This window comes from Carcharodon carcharias, chromosome 6, assembly GCF_017639515.1.
Source record: "Carcharodon carcharias isolate sCarCar2 chromosome 6, sCarCar2.pri, whole genome shotgun sequence".
NCBI lineage: Eukaryota > Metazoa > Chordata > Chondrichthyes > Lamniformes > Lamnidae > Carcharodon > Carcharodon carcharias.
Window position 1 is genome coordinate 168,411,671 of NC_054472.1, and position 17,287 is coordinate 168,428,957.

The 17,287-nt window shown below is 42.1% G+C and overlaps 1 protein-coding gene across 8 annotated transcripts in view; it reads left to right on the forward strand.

Moving 5' to 3' along the window:
• The window catches only part of ptk2aa (protein tyrosine kinase 2aa), a 551,780-nt gene that overhangs the window by 357,348 nt on the left and 177,145 nt on the right, over positions 1–17,287 (forward strand). The window contains exon 1 of one of the 8 annotated variants that reach the window (XM_041189016.1): positions 1,314–1,330. The exons of the other annotated variants lie outside the window; for them this stretch is intronic. The gene's annotated coding sequence lies outside the window, so the exon portion shown is untranslated. Of the gene's footprint in view, positions 1–1,313; positions 1,331–17,287 lie in introns of those variants that run through there. 8 annotated transcript variants of the gene reach the window in all.

Below are 17,287 nucleotides of genomic sequence, written 5' to 3' on the forward strand. Positions count from 1 at the left end.
CCATGCCGTTTATCCTGTGCCAAGCTGAGACAAAATATAATTTGCAAATCATAATCGCGGATTTCACAAATAGCTGCTGCATTCTTAGAGAATTCACAACCCCAAAAAAAACAACTTAATCTCTATTGAACTATCTTTAGTAAAATTTCACTTAGACCGCTTCTGCCTTGACAGAAGATCTAGAAACTTTGAAAATCAGATGAGTGAGGTACAAGCTGTCAATAGGTGCAGCATTGGTATGACCAACTGAATCAAGAGCAGATGTGATTAATACCTGGAAATGTGCATTTTAGGATTGGTTTTCTTTCTTTGAAAGGTTTTTTAAAAAAACAGCTCAAGAGAATACTGACTATTCAACCCATATGAGCAGCAGGAAAACTCAGGTGGTCATTCAAATGTTGGGCAGCCTTTAGCACCTTTAACAGTTCTGTGGAAATATGAGCGCCTAGCCACCACAGTACCAATGTGTCATTATTTGACATAAAATCTTACAGCATAGGAGGTCATTCAGCCTAGTAATTATATGCCAGCACTTTGTGAAAACTATTCAATTTGTCCAACTTCCTTGTTCTTTCTCCATAACTCTGCTATTTTTCCCTTGAGTATTTATCCAATTCTCTTTTGAAAGTCACCCTTGAATCTGCTTCTATCATCATTTCAGGCAATACATTCAAGATTATAACTCGTATACATAAAAAAAAGTTTTCTTATTCCCCCTGGCCTTGTTGCCAATTACCTTAAATCTGTCACTTCTGGTTACCCCCTTTCCTGCCAGTGGAAACAGTTTCTTCCTATTTACTCAGAATCCCTCATAACTTTGAAACACCCCTATTAAATCTTGCCTTAACCTTCTCTTTTCTAAAAACAACCCCAGCTTCTTTAGTCTGTACATAACTGTAATCCAACTTCCCAGTAGCATTCTAGTAAACCTCATCTGCATCCCCTCCATGGCCTTGTCTTCCTTCCTAAAATGTGATGCCCAGAGTTAGCTGCAATCCTCCAGCTGAGGCCTAACTAGTGATTTATAAAAGTTTAGCATCACTTCTTTGCTTTTGTCCTCAATGCCTTGATTTATGAAGCCAAAGATCCAGTTTGACAAATTTGTCCAATTGACCAGTTTGCCTTTTATGTAAAATGGCGATTGGTTTAATATTCTAATAGTATTTTATTTCGTGACACTATGAGCATTATGTTCTGTCACCTCGCATTACATGACTGTCCATCAACTGAACTGAAGCTCATGTAACTTCTAATGGCATTACTTAACATTCACCATAGGATGGCGCTCTAGTGGTGCGCTGCCTGGTGGAAAAGTGACATCTTGCTGAAGGTAAGTAAAGGCAATTCTGCTGGCCCGACATAAGTCCTTCTTTTAGTGTTCCCTCCGCTTCTATTTGTGCTAGGCAGCATTGAGTTTGCTGTCTTGCCAGATCCTCCTTTTCAACAGCAGCATTGCTGATGCTACTGTTATGCCTGTTGTTAAATGTCTGCCACAGCTGCTGGGATAATCTGCCCGCCGCTGATTAGCTCCCCTCACTGAATCACTTACCACATTGCTGTTCTTGCAGTAATGCTGCCTTGTCATTTGCCTGCCTGGCTGTTCTGCAGCCCAATGGCTTGTTACTGCCATGCCGTTCAGATTTGTGATGACCAGCTAGAGTTTATTAATGGCGGTGCTTGGCCCTCTACCGACCGAGTGACCTCTGGATGATTGTTTAGTAAATGAATTTTCCCCAGCAAAAGCCTGAGAAATTAATTTTCTCTGCAGAAGCCCAATCTTGAATTACTTTTCTTGACTAGAGTTTAGACCTATATTTACTAGCATTGGTGATGTTTAAAGATCATTTCAGATTATTAACCACATTTTATCAACTTTCTCCAAACTTATTTTGCTTGTGTATCTTCACCAGCACCAATCTTTTATTTGATTCTGCATTTCCCCATTCCATCATGGCAGTGGGGCACACAGGCCAGTAAGGATAAAAAGTTGTTTCCTGATCTGTACTACTCTTAGCCTGTGTGGCAGGATGGGTGCTGCAAATGGCCCCAATACTTCTCAGTTAAGAAGGGAAAAGAATTTGTCAAAGCTTCAAAGAATTTAAGTACGCCACTCCCTCCTCCTCCTCCTCCTCTCCTCCCCCCCACCTTTCCACAAAACCACCCCCCCCCCCCCCAGAGGGCAGAGGAGCATTTGAAGAGGGGGTGGGAATAGAAATGCACGTAATCTGACCCTGATGTGCAAGTGCCTGCCACCTAATTTACACATGTATTGTGGTGTGTTGAGTGTAGACAAACTGAGCACTTATTAACTGATTTGAACGAAGCTCCTGCAGTGCAATTGTGAGCCTGATTTGAAATTAACTTGTGCTGCACAGGTTTCCCCAGGGGTTTAGAAACTTGACAGTGAAATGGAGGCGGGAGCTGCTCTGGGCATTCCTTGTGGTCCAAGAGGAGCAGAAATGCATCTCCTGTCCCCCCACCCCCACGCCAAGGCCCCTCAAGGAACCCTTCGGCCTCACCCAGCCCCTAGCCTTCACAATCTCAATCCTCCTATCTTTACCATTTTCCAACTGGAGTTTCTTTTCTCACCCATCTGTCATTCAACCTCTACTAATCCCCAGCCACTGATTGTGGAAAATAGCCTCTAAAGATCCCTGGCAATGGCCTCCTGCCACTACCTTATTCTCTGTCCGCCTGGCCAGGTTGACCAACTGGTTTGTTGACAGGTGGGAGTCCGGGTTACACTATAAGGCCCTGCCATTCAGCTCAACATGACCATGTATCTGAATTTGCCGGATTCTTCAATTATTTTGAGCTCCCAACTGTCTCATCAATATTGGGTCCATGACTTCAATCTAATATCTGCTCCTGGAGAGTGCAGGTATTTATTGAGGATAGGACCTGAGCTCAAATTTACTGCCTCCATCGCTAGTGGTTAAATTACCTGGCAACATTCACTGTCAGGGCTCACACACAAGCAATGGTCACTTGGGTTTATGACAGATCAGTGCAATTGTATATCAGCATGATTCTGTATTTTTCTCGACTGGGGTGGAAAATTGAATGACTTGTTAAATTCTGTTCAGCAAGTTCTGAGTAATGTTTCTGCAATAAGAGTTTTGGGTCTGAAAATCCTGGAGCCTTGCTCTGCCATGGAGAAATGCTGTAGGGTGAGACTTCCACCACCAGGTTGGCCTGACCTTATTCCAAATGAATTACAATTTAAAAACTGGCTTGTGGAAATGAAGGGCCTCATTTTAGAGGGAGAAAGGACTGCTTCAAATGCCCAACAGTCTGTTCTGTACTTAGAATCACCCAAGGTAAGTCAAAAAAAGCTAAACACTGCTGAAAGGAACTGAACTACTTTGATTTTCAGCTCCTCCCAACTCTGTAGTGCCAATATAGTTAATATGGCTGATTAAATACCAGTAATCCTTGCTAACAATATGTGAATTTAAGTCATCAATATGCAATCGTAAATTTGGGAAATTATTTTAATGCTGCTGAAATTTCCAAATGCCCAACAGGAGTATTCTCTCTGACTCCCCCAATATATTACATTCTATAAAATTACAATTCAAAAATTAATTAACCATTTTTACTGAAATCAGCTTTCGTATCCTTCTAAAATTTTAGCATCATTAAAATAATTTCCCAAATTTACGATTGCATATTGATGACTTAAATTCACATGTTGTTAGCAAGGATTACTGGTATTCAATCAGCCACATTAATTATATTGGCACTACAGAGTTGGGAGGAGCTGAAAATCAGAGTAGTTCAGTTCCTTTCAGCAGTGTTTAGCTTTTTTTGATTTACCTTGGGTGATTCTAAGTACAGAACAGACTTGATAAGATAGTGCTGAAAACTAATTGAAAGCATTTGCATTTAACTAATTGAGTATATTACTTTGTTCTAATCACCATTATTAATTAGTCAAGTAAAAATATATTAGTGAGATAATTTCCTGCTTTTTCATTTTTCATCAGAGTGCAATATACCACAGCTCAGTTCCTTTCCTGTAAAGCTCCTTCAAAAACAATCAGGGAAGCTTAAGGAAGAAATAAGAATGAGAGTAAAAATATCATTTTTTTAAGTATTTGTTAATTGCTTTGACAGCATTAGTAACAAGAACTAATATTTATACTGCATCTTTGAAGTGTCTTGTACATTTTATTACTTGACAGAGGCATTGTAAAATAAAATATGGCACCAAGCCACATTGGGACAGGTAATCAAAAGCTTGGTGTAAGAAGTAGGTTTTAAGAAGTGCCTTAGAGGAAAGTGAGGTGGAGAGGCAGAGAGGTGTAGGGAAGGAATTCCAGGCAACTAAAAGCACAGCCAACGATGGTGGGGCAATTAAGATCGGGGATGCTGAATTGACGGGAATTAGAAAAATGGAGATATGTTGGAGGGTTGTAGGACTGGAGGAGATTAGAGATAGGGAGGGGTGAGATCATGGAGAGATTTGAAAACAAGGATGAGAATTTAAAAATAGGGGTGTTGATTAACCAAGAGCCTGTGTAGGTCATTGGTTAACGAGTGGTGGTAAAGTAAAACTGGGTATCGTCACTGTACTTGCGGAAACTGGTGCTGTTTTTTCAGACAATGCCAAAGTTTACAGATTGGTTGAGAGGAGGAGGTAGGAGGTAGTTTGCCTTTGTCACAGTCACAAAGGATGTCATTTGTGACTTTGATAAGAACTGTTTCAGTACTGTGGCAGGGCAGAAACCTGATTGGAAGGATTCAAGCATGGAGTTCTGGGAAAGAGGGACATGAACTTTGGAGGTGACAACACGTTCGAGGACATTGGAGAGGAAAGGAGGTTGAAGATGGGTGCAGAAGTTTCCAAGAAGGAAGAATGGAGGATTATGAGAGATTTGAAGGAGATAAGGACAGATTCTGAGGAGAGAGTGAGAAAAAGGTTAACCATGTCAGCCAACATGAGAGGCAGGAAGGGAAGTTGGGTGATCAGTAGTTTAGTGGGAATAGGGCGAGAGAGCAGGAGGTTGACGAGGCGAGCTTGGAAAAGGCATGATGGAAACATAGGAACGTAGGAGCAGGCCATTTAGCCTTCTCCACCATTCAGTTAGATCATGGCTGGTCTGTTGATTCCTGCCTTGAACGTGCTTAATGATTGAGCTTCCACAGCCTTCTGGGATAGAGAATTCCAAAGATTCGCCGCCCTCTGAATGGAGAAATTCCTCCTCACCTCAATGTGAAATGGCCTGTCCCTTATCCTGAGACTGTGTCCTCTAGTTCTAGACACCTCCCCCTCCCCCCGCAGCCAGGGGAAACATCCTGTCTACACCTCTTCTGTCATGACCTATAAGAATTTTGTAAGTTTCAATGAGATCACCTCTTGTTCTTCTAAACTGTGGAGAAAACAGGTCCAGTTTCCTCAATCTCCACATAAGACAATCTCGCCATCCCAGGGATTAGTCTGGTGAATCTCTGTTACACTCCCTGTATGGCAAGTATATCCATAGTTAGATAAGGAGATTAAAACTGTACACAATATTCCAGGTGCAGTCTCACCTATATAATTGCAGTAATTCCCAGCTGGTTTTGTATCATCAGCCAATTTGGTTCCCACATCCGAATCATTTTTATATTTCCTGAACAGCTGTGGCCCAGCACTGATCCTTGTGGTACCCCAATAGTAAAAGCCTACCATCCTGAGAATGGCCCATTTATTACTACTTGTTGTTTTCTGTCTGTTAACCAATTCTCAATCCAGTATTGCTGAAAAAAAGAGATGTGCTGTCGAAGCTCTTATCATGACAGTTCCCAAAAATATTTATTATAAAGGGAACAACATCCTGGTTTGAATTTGGACAAAAGCTTGGCAGATAACTGTTCCCTGGTGCATTTTCCATGGCAACACCTCTATCAATCAGAGCCCAATTGCCAACCAATTAGCTTCTCATATGGTATAAATTGTTCCCTTTACAAATGGTGTTCTTTTGAACTGTCCTGATGAGTGCAAGATGCAAAGCTTCAATAGCATGTCATCTTCTTTCAGCAATACTCAAGTTCTATACTACCAAATGATTATTTCCATACCAGAATTTTACCTCCCAATCCAATGTGCTCTAATTTTGTTTACCAACCTCCTGTGTGGGACCTTATCAAAAGCCTTCTGAAAATCCAAATATACCACGTGTTTGTCTAACATTTTCCCTACTACTGACATCAAACTAACAGGTCTGTAGTTCTCAGTTTTCTCTCTCCCTCCCTTCTTAAATAGTGGGGTTACGCTTGCTAATTTCCAGTCTGCCGAACCTTTGCAGATTCTATAGAATTTTGAAAGATAACCACCAATGCATTCACCATCTCCCTAGCTGCCTCCTTCAGCACTTTGGGATGTAGCTTATCAGGCCCAGGGAATCACCACCAATCCAATTAATTTTTCAAATACTGCCTCTTTATTAATATTAATTTCTTTCAGTTTCTCATTTTCACAAGCCCTTTGGTTCACTAATATTTCTGAGAGCTTTTTTGTATATTCCTCTGTGAAGACAGATACAAAGTAATTGTTTAGTTGCTCAGCCATTTCCCTGTTCTCCAGTGCAAATTCTCCTGTCTCCGCCTATAACGGATGTATGTTTGTCTTTGCTAACCTTTTCCTTCTCACGTTCTTTAGCCAGAGAGTGGTGAATCTATGGAATTCATTGCCACAGAGGGCTGTGGAGGCCAGGTCATTGAGATAGATAAGTTCTTGATTGGTAAGGGGATCAAAGGTTAGGGGAAGAAGTTGGAAGAATGGGGTTGAGAAACTTATCAGCCATGATTGAATGGCAGAGCAGACTCGATGGGCTGAATGGCCTAATTTCTGCTCCTATGTCTTATGGTCTTATTCCTAAAAAAAACTTATACAATTCTCCTTTATGTTTCTCACTAGCTTGCATTCATTTTCCCTTTTCTCTTTCTTTTTCCTCCTTTGCTGGATTTTAAATTGCTCCCAACCCTCAGGGTTACCATTTTTCCTGGCAACTTTGTAAACCACTTCCCTTGATCTAATGCAATCTTTAACTTCTTCTTTTACCCACAGTTGGTTCACCTTTCCTGTTTTTTTTTGTGTCTTAGAGGAGGTGTAGTGGTATTGTCGCTGGGCTAGTAATCCAGAGACCCAGGGTATTGCTCTGGGGACCAGGGTTCAAATCCCACCATGGCAGGTGGTGACATTTGAATGCAATAAAAATCTGGAATTAAAAGTCTAATAATGACCATGAAACCATGGTCGATTGTCGTAAAAACCCACCTGGTTCACTAACGTCCTTTAAGGAAGGAAATCTGCTGTCCTTATCTGGCCTGGCCTACATGTGACTCCAGACCCACAGCAATGTGGTAGACTCTTAAACGCCCTCTGAAATGGCCTAGCAAGTCTGTCAGTTGTATCAAGCCACTAAAAGGTCTCAAAGGAATAAAACCAGTCAGACCTCCCAGCATCAATCTGGGCATTGGAAACAACAATAGCAAACTCAGCCCTTTCGACCCTGCAAAGTCCCCCTTGTTAACATCTGGGGCATGTGCCAAAATTGGGAGAACTTATCAGACTAGTCAAGCAACAGCCTGACATTGTGGATGATCCATCTCTGCCTCCTCCAGAGTCCCCTAGTGTCACAGATGCCAGTCTTCGGCCAATTTGATGCACTTCATGTGATATCAAGAAACGGCTGAAGGCACTGAATACTGCAAGGGCTATGGGCCCTGACAATATTCTGGCAATAATACTGAAGACTTGTGCTCCAGAACTTGCTGCACCCCAAACTTGCTGCATCTCTAGCCAAGTTGTTCCAGTCCAGCTACAACACTGGCATCTACCCGGCAATGTGGAAAATTGCCCAGGTACATCCTGTACACAAAATGCAGGACAAACCCAACCTGGCCAATTACCGCCCCATCAGTCTACTGTCGATCGTCAGTAAAGTGATGGAAAGGGTTATCAATAATGCTATTAAGCAGCACTTGTTTAGCAATTGCCTGCTCGCTGATGCTGAGTTGGGCTCCTTAATTCATTGGTTCGAACATGGATAAAAGAGTTCAACTCCTGAAATGAGGCGAGAATGACGGCCCTTGAAATCAAGGCAGAATTTTACTGACTGGAGCAACAAGGAGCCCAAGCAAAATTGGAGTCCATGGGAATCAGGAAATCTCTCCGCTGGTTGGAGTCATACCTAGCACAAAGGAAGTTGGTTGTGGTTGTTGGAGGTTAGTCATCTCAGCTCCAGGACATCACTACAGAAGTTCCTCCGAGTAGTGTCCTTGGCCCCAACCATCTTCAGCTGTTTCATCAATGACCTTCTTATCATAAGTGGGGATGTTCACTGATGATTACACAATGTTCATCACCACTCGCGACTCCTCAGACATTGAAGAAGTCCATGTCCAAATGCTGGAAGGCCTCAACAATATCTAGGCTTGGGCTGACCAGTGGCAAGTAACATTCACACCACAGAAGTGCCAGGCAATGACCATCTCCAACAAGAGAGAATCTAACCATCATCCCTTGACATTCAATGGGATTACTATTATTGAATCCCCTGCTATCAACATCTTGGGGTTTACCACTGACCAGAAACTGAACTGGACTAGCCATATAAATAATGTGGCCACAAGATCAGGTCAGAGGCTAGGAATCCTGTGACGAGTAACTCACCTCCTGATTCCCCAAAGCCTGTCAACAATCTACATGGCACAAGTCAAGAGTGTGATGGAATACTCTCCCCTTGCCTGGATGAGTGCAGCTCCTACAACACTGAAGAAGTTTGACACCACCCAGGGCAAAGCAGCCCACTTGATTGGCACCCATCCACTACCTTACACATTCACTCCCTCCACCACCAATGCATAGTCGCAGCAGTGTGTACCATCTACGAGATGCACTGCAGGAATTCACCAAGCCTCCCTCGACAACACCTTCTAAACCCGTGACCTCTACAATCTACAGGGACAAGGGCAGCAGATGCAGGGGAACACCACCATCTGCAAGCTCCCCTCCAAGTCACTCACCATCCTGACTTGGAACAATATCACAATTCCTTCCCTGTCGCTGGGTCAAAATCCTGGAACTCCCTCCCTAACAGCACTGTGGGTGTACCTAGACCACATGGGCTGCAGCGGTTCAAGAAGGCATCTCACCACCACCATCTTAAGGTCATTTAGCGATGGGCAATAAATTCTGGCCTAGCCAGTGAAGCCCACATCCCGTGAATAAATTAAAAAAAAGAGGAATATATATTTGTTGTAGACGATGTAACATTTCTTTAACTACTCGCCATTGCTTTTTCCCAATCCACCATAGCCAACTGGCCCCTCATACCTTCATAGTTTCTTTGTTCAAATTTAGGGAGATAGGAGAGAAACTAGAGAAAAATACAAGGTCAGGATGAGGACAAGGGAGCCTAAGAGGAAGTTTGGCCGAGTGGGCTAAAGGAAGGGAGCGAAGTGGCAGGACAGCTGATCAAATAGTCTCAGTCTTGGTGACAAGTTCATGAGCTCCTCACACATGTTGGAAGAGAGGAGTGGAGGAGACAGCAAAGAGTGGCTTAAGAATCCGGTTTGCAGTAGAGAAAAGAAGCCAGGATTTAACTTTGTATTCAGTGACTTGGAATAGTAAGCAGTTTTCACAGATGAGAGCAGAACCTAACAGTGATTAATGTGATCCAGCCAGATCTTAATTAGGTCTTAGGATAATGCCTAAACAAGCTGTCACCCATAACCATTCAAGTCTGCACCTCATGGATTTAAGGGAGTGGTCGTACCAGGGGATTAGCCAGGGTCAGCGACAGTCATGTTTTACTGGAGACTAAAGCATTGAAAGTGGAGCTGTGGGTGTGGTTGAATTAATCAGTGTCTGCAGAAATGTCATGGTGAATAGAGGGCTGAACCTTAGTTCCTTTAGAATTTTGAGAATCAGTCCTAACTAAATTTGGGGGGTAGTTTTTTCCAGGGGAAAGCTGCAAATACATATCTTGAATAAAACAAATGATTGTAATTTTGTGTAGCACATTCCAGAGTAATTAAACTAGTTGGGTCATTTAATTTAGTAAATAATATGTATTAATTAACTCTGTTGAAAGAGGAAAGAAAACCTCAGACACTCAAGGTTCTTATGAGCAACATGATGTTACATGACACTTTGATAAGATACAGCATGTTTTTCAACATTGGCCTGTCCACAAGTCCTACCTTCCAAGTAAATGAGTCATAAGAATCTAACATCAGAAAGAGGGGCAGAAATAGGCCATTCCACCCTTTAAGGCTGCTTTGCCATTCAGCAAGAAGATGACTGATCTTCCACCTTTCCTATGTTATCCCGATTCGCTTCATATCCAGAAATCTGCCGATCTCTGGCTTAAGTATATTTAATGACTGAGAATCCACAGCTTTCAAGGGTCATGAATTTCAAAGATTCGCAACCCTTTGCGTGAAAAAAATTCTCCTAATCTTGATCCTGAATGAATGACCCCTTATTCTGTGGTCCCTAGTTCTAGACCTCTAAGCCAAGAGAAACATCTAGCATCAACTCTGTCAATACGTTATTTGTTTCAATGAGATCACCCCTCTTCTAAATTCTAGGCAATATAAGACCAGTCTACTCAACCTCTCCTCATAAAACAATCCCCTCACCCCAGAAAGCAGCTTAGTGAATCTTCATTGCACAGTGTCCAACCTTGGATATGGAGACCAAAACTGTTCACTGTACTTCAGGTGTGTTCTCACCAAGATGCTATCTAAGTTCAGTACAACGTTTTTACCTTTAACTCAAATCCCTTTGTGATAAAGACTAGCATTCCATTTGCGCTCATAATTGCTTGCTCTTTCTGCAAGTTTAACTCTGTGATTTGTGGCAAGGACCCCCAGGTCTCTCTGAGTTACCCAATTTCTTACCACTTAAAAATATCCTGCTTTTCTGTCTTTCTTACCAAAGTGGAAAAATTCATGGACTGAATTTTATGAGCCACCCGCAGACAGCAAAATGGACTTGTAAATTTGAGCAGCATGCCCACTGGCAGCTGGGGCAGTGTCAGGTGGGCCACCCATGACCCAGTCGAGGCCCTTAGGTGGGAAGTTAATGCCAAATTAAGGGCCTCATTCTACCACCGCTCCAATTTAATGGACTGCGGAAGAGGCCTGCGTCCAACATGTAACTTGACGGCTTTAACCCTGTGATATACTGGTCAGTGAAAGGGCGGGGGTGCCTCCATCCTGGGCCATATGTGCCAATCGGAGCAACCCCCTGCCCTCCACTGATGGCAACAGTTTTTCCCCCCTTTGCCCAACATGCCACCTCACCCTCCTTACTGGGGCCTGCCAACCCAACCCTGGTGAGATTCTGGATTTACCTGGGTTTGGGCACATCTGCCTCTCAGGCATCCTGCAATAATGGCAGTGGTCACTACTCCGGCTGTGACGCAGAGCTGCTAGCTTCCACTCGTCTGTCAGCCCTGAGGCAGGGCTTCCTCTTGGAAATGGATGGAAGCCCTGCCTCATACTAACTAAAGGCCGATGTCTGATAAATTCAAGTAGGGCAAGGCGGCCAAGTGGGGTGAGCTCACCCCAAAATTCAGGCTGCGGGGAGCCTGTCCTCATCCTATAATCCAGCTCCACATTTCTTCACATTATGTTCCTTTTGCCATGTTCTTGCCTATTCACCTAACTTGTCTATGTTTCTTTTGCAGCCTTTTTGCATCCTTCTCGCAGTTTGCTTTCTACCTAACTTTGTATTATCAACCAGCTTGGATATCTTCATCTAACCCATAAGTATAGATTGGAAATAACTGAGGCTCAAGCACTGATTCTTCTGGTAACCTACTAGTTACAGCCTGCTAATCCAAAAATGACCTAATTATTCCTACTCTATTTTCTGTCCCTTAACCAATGCTCAATCCATGCTAATATATTACCTCCAATCCTCTGAGCCTGAATTTTGTGTTGTACCCTCTTAGGGAAGATTATGATTGCAGAGATTGGGAAGGGGAAGGAAAGAGTGATGAACATGGATGGACAGAGATCAGGAAAAGACTAATATAAATGTTTTGTTTCAGGCAAAAATCCACTTAAAAATAGAAAAGAATAATCAAACTTTATAGCTGCTAGATGTATAACTGGAGCATTGAAGAGAAAAATTGTATTGGAATATGTTTTACTGAAGTGGCTCTAAGGAAGGGAGTGAAGAAATAGTCTATTGGTAGTACAGAACTTGAGTATTGCTGAAAAAAAGTCATGCTGTCAAAGTTTTTGCCTTGCACTCATCAGAGCAGATGCAAGAGTGCAAAATTTCAAAGGGAACAACAATTTATACTGCATGAGATTCAGCATCCCTTTTCTTGCATCTAACCTGATTGAGTGCAAGATGAATAGCTTTGACAGCATATATTTTTTCAGTAATAGTGAAGATCTAGCTTTGGATACAGTTGTTCGCAACTATGGGTGGCTGCTTACCGGTAAAAGACAGCACTATTGAAGTGAAAATGTACATCTCAAGCTAAAGGCCATGAAAGTACTTCTGTGTTTTTGTTGCTTAATGTCTTTGAAGCAGCTCTTAATGACGTTTGAAATCTTTGGTCATTTCATAAAGGTTTAAGATTTCATTGTTCAATGAATTTCCAGCTTGAAAATATTTTGTATTTCATCATGATCTCCAATCTTTCCTTTTATTCATGTCATCACTGAAGGAATGAATCATTGGCAGCCCAGAGTTAAAAAAGCCAGATGCTTTCTCCCCTTCATCCTCTGCTCTCATCATACACCCAAGGGTACTGGATTGTTGTTTGACTTCATGAAAAATCTAGACCATTGCCTTGATGAATTTAATTGTAGTCTGCAGTCTAACACCTCAGCTTTGTGATTGAGATTACACTAGTCTTTAAACAGCACTTCTATTTGTAGTGTTTATGCAAATTATTATTTGGCGTTTGTACCTTTATAACCTGTCTGATCAACCAGAGCTATTCATCCAATAAAATTGAATGTGATGTTTTTATTGAAAGGTGATTTATATAAAGGGATGCATTTTTTCTATAGATGGATGGTCTAAACAGTTAATTATGAATGTTTGTCTAGTTTCCAAAAACTGAACTTTACTGTTGGTGGTTACTGATAAATGCTAAGGAGAAATCTTAAATCAGAAAAAGAATATGTCTTCTTGCAGTAGAGAAGACTAAATAATTATATGACCAGTGTCATCAGAAACATGGAGATATGTAGTGCAGGAATGTTAAATCACCTTCAAGTAACATATATTTGCTTGTTTTGCAATTGCTTACAGTTGATGGCCTGGTAGTACAACTAGCAATAATATCAATAATATAATATTCTGATAAAATTCTGAAAATACTCAGCAGGCCAGACAGCATCTGTTGAAATAGAAACAGAGTTAATGTCTCAGGTCGATGGCATGGAGATGGGGTGTTTATTTATTCCCTTCTCTGCTTCCATGGCCGCAAAATCCCATCCAGGAGAAACAGCAATTTATTTATATCTTACAATTTGGTATACTGTACCCACTATGTGATCCCCTCTGCACAAGGAGACCAAACTCAAATTGAGTGACTACTTTGTGCAGCACCTCTATTCAGTTCAAGTATAATCCTGAGCTTCCTGTCATCTGTTTTAATTCCACATTCCACTCCAACCTGATCTCTCTCTGTCCTTGGCCTCCTACATTGTTCCAATGAAACTCAACATAAGCACAAGGAACAGTACAGTATCTCATCAACAGCAGCAAAACTTATTATGTTAAAGGAAGCATATAAATATAAGATGTCCCAAGGCCCTAAGGTAATATTGGGTCAAATGATGTAATGCTTGGTCAAAGACGTAAGTTTAGGAATGTCTTAAAGGAGAAAAGTGAGGTAGAGAGGTCTAGGAAGGATATTCCAGAACCTGCGACTTAGGCACAACTGCCAATGGTGGAGCGATTAAAATCCGGATGCGTAAGAGGCCAGAATTAGAGGAGTGCGGATATATCGAATGGTTATGGGGCTGGAAGAGATCACAGAGACGCAGGGACAAGGCCCAAAAGGGATTTGAAAACAAGGATGAGATTTTTAAAACTAATTCAATGTAGGTCAGCGAACACATGGCAATAGAGGAACAGGACTTAGCGTGAGTTAAGACATGGCCACAGAGTTTTGGATGACCTCATGCTTACGGAAGGTAGAATGTGGGAGACCAGCCAGGAATGTGTTGAAATAGTCAACTCTAGAGGCAACAAATTTTGGAATCATTGTTTCAGCAGCATAGAGTGAAGTTGAGAGATGTTATGAATGTGGAAATAGGCAGTTTTTGTTTGGCACGAATATGAGGTCCAGAAGTGCATCTCATCAAATGTGACATCAGGGTGCAAACAGACTAACCTAGATTGTTGTCAGGGAGAGGGACGGAGTCAGTTCATCTTTCAGCACTTTACAGCCCCCTGGACTCAACACTGAGTGTAACAATTTCAGATCGTATCCTTTGCCCCCATTTTCTATTATTTTTTCTGTTTGTGTTTTCTTTGGTTTTCTTTTCAGATAGCTGTCGGTGATGGTTCTGCTTGTCCCTTTACATCGCCTCCAGACCCATCTTTTGATTCTTTACTTGCCCCTTTACCTTCTTCTGCTTTTCACTGCCATCCTTTTTGTCACTTCATCACTCCTGCCTTTCACTCCATCTCAGACTTCCCTTTTTTGCTTTCTTCTTTGCCTTCCTCAGTCCTTGCTTGAAACCTGTCACATCTCTAACCTTTTTCAATTCTGATGAAGGGCATTGATCTGAAACATTAACCAGTTTTTTTTTTCCACCGGTGCTGATACACCTGCTGAGTATTTCCAGTATTTTCTGCTTATATTTCAGATTTCCAGAGTGGCATCATTTTGATTTAGCCTAACTTCCAACATGCACTTAGTATAATAAAGATTGAAAACACTGGGAAAAGCTCAGCAGGCCTGGTAGCATCTATAGAGAGAGAAAAACAGAGTTATCATTTTGAGTTCATATGACTCTTCTTCAGAGCTAAAGAGAAGTAGAAATGTGATGGATTTTATACTGTTTAAAATGGGGTGGAGCAGAATAGAAGGCCAGCGATAGGTGGGAGCTCAGGAGAGATTTGAGAAAGATGTCACGGACACAAGACAAAGTGAGTGTTAATGGTCGTGTTAAAGAATAAAGACGGTGCTGATTGTGGCTCAAAGGTAAGATAGCAGAATGTGTTAATAACCGAACAAGGGTCTGTCCTCTGTGAAAGCAAAACATAAGCACAAGTGATGGGATGGCCCTGTGGGGGCGGGGATGGTTTGGGGAAAAAAATGGATTAAAAAATGAGTCAAGATGGAGGAGAAAGTTCATGATCTGAAGTTGTTGAACTCAATGTTAAGTCCAGAAGGCTATAAAGTGCCTAATTGGAAGATGAGGTGCTGTTACTCCAGTTTGCATTGAGCTTCACTGGAACATTGCAGCAGGCCAAGGACAGACATGCGGGCAGGAGAGCAGGATGGTGTGTTGAAAGCGACAGGGAGGTCTGGGTCATGCTTGTGGACTGAATGAAGGTGTTTCACAAAGCGGTCACCCAGCGTTTAGTCTCCCAAATGTAGAGGAGACCGCATTGGGAGCAGCAAATACAATGGACCAAATTGAAGGAGGTGGAAGTGAAACGCTGCTTCATCTGAAAGGAGTGTTTGGGGCCTTGGACGGTAAGGAGGGGGGAAGTAAATCGGCAGGTGTTGCACCTTCTGCGATTGCATGGGAAGGTGCAGTGGAAAAGGGATGAGGAGCTGAGGGTGATGGAGAAATGGACCAGGGTGTGACAGAGGGAACGGTCACTAAAGAATGCTGACGGGGGTGGGTGAGGGGAAGATTTGTTTGGTGGCGGCATTATGCTGGAGCTGGCAGAAAAGGAGGAGGATGATCCTTTGAATGCGAAGGCTGGTGGGGTGGAAAGTGAGTACAAGGGGACCCCTGTCACGGTTCTGGGAGAGAGGGGAAGGGGTGAGGGCAGAGGTGTGGGAGATGGGTCAGACATGGTTGAGGGCCCTGTCAACCACAGTGGGGGGGAACCCGTGGTTCAGGAAAAAGGAAGACATGTCAGAAGCGCAATTTTGGAAGGCAACATCATCGGAACAGATGTGATGGAGGTGGAGGAACTGGGAGAATGGGATGGAGTCCTTACAGGAAGCGGGGTATGAGGAGTTGTAGTTGAGTTGGTGGGCTTGCAATGAATATTGGTAGATAGTCTATCACTAGAAATGAAGACAGAGAGGTCAAGGAAGGGAAGGGAAGCGTGGAGATTGACCATGTGAAGGTGAGAGAGGGGTGGAAATGGGAAGCAAAATCAATAAATTTTTCCAGGTCCAGACAAGAGCATGGAGTGGCACTGATACAATCATTGATGTACCGGAAAAAGAGTTGTGGGAAGGGGCCTGAGTCGGACAGGAACAAGGAATATTCCACATACCCCACAAAAAGGCAGTCATAACTGGGGCCTCTGCAGGTACCCATAGCCACACCTTTTATTTGGAGGAAGTGAGGAGTCCATGATATCATTGTCAAATCTTTCCTGAGCTCCCACCTATCCCTCACCTTGTATTTTGCTCCATCTCCTCTGAAACAGTATAAAATCCATCACACTTCCACCTCTCTTCAGCTCTGAAGAAGAGTCATATGGACTCAAAACGTTAACTCTCCACAGATGCTGCCAGGCCTGCTGGGTTTTTCCAGCATTTTCTGTTTTTATTTCAGATTTCCAGCATCTGCAGTATTTTGCTTTTATTTTAGTGCACTTATGATACTTTGCTTGTCCACTAATACTATATCTTGCATTCACTCTGCTTTTTCAGTTATAAATTGTTCAATCTCACATTTAGATTCATATTTCCTGGAGGGAATTTGAGAATTTTATATTTAGTGAAATGATCTTTATTGAAAATATGGAATTAAAAATTCTGTATTTAATGCCCCTTTCCATTTTAAGTTGAAAGTAGAGCAAAATGTCATAAAGTGCCAACTGATTTATTACCGTTTTTTTTCTAACCTTTTTTAACTAATGTACTGATACTTTGTAGTTATTTTAGCAATGCTTATTCCTTTCAAACCAAAGCAAGCTCATAGAAACTTGTCAATATTAAAATTATCTTGCTGTACTTTTTAAAAAAAAATCATTTTGGATACTCAAACTAATGTGATGACTGGTATGCCCAGTTTTTTTTAATATAAGGAATCCACTGAGAGCATTCCAACATGCTCTGAATAATTTCCCTACCTCGAGTATAAGGACTTTATGGACAAAATTTTCATGCACTTT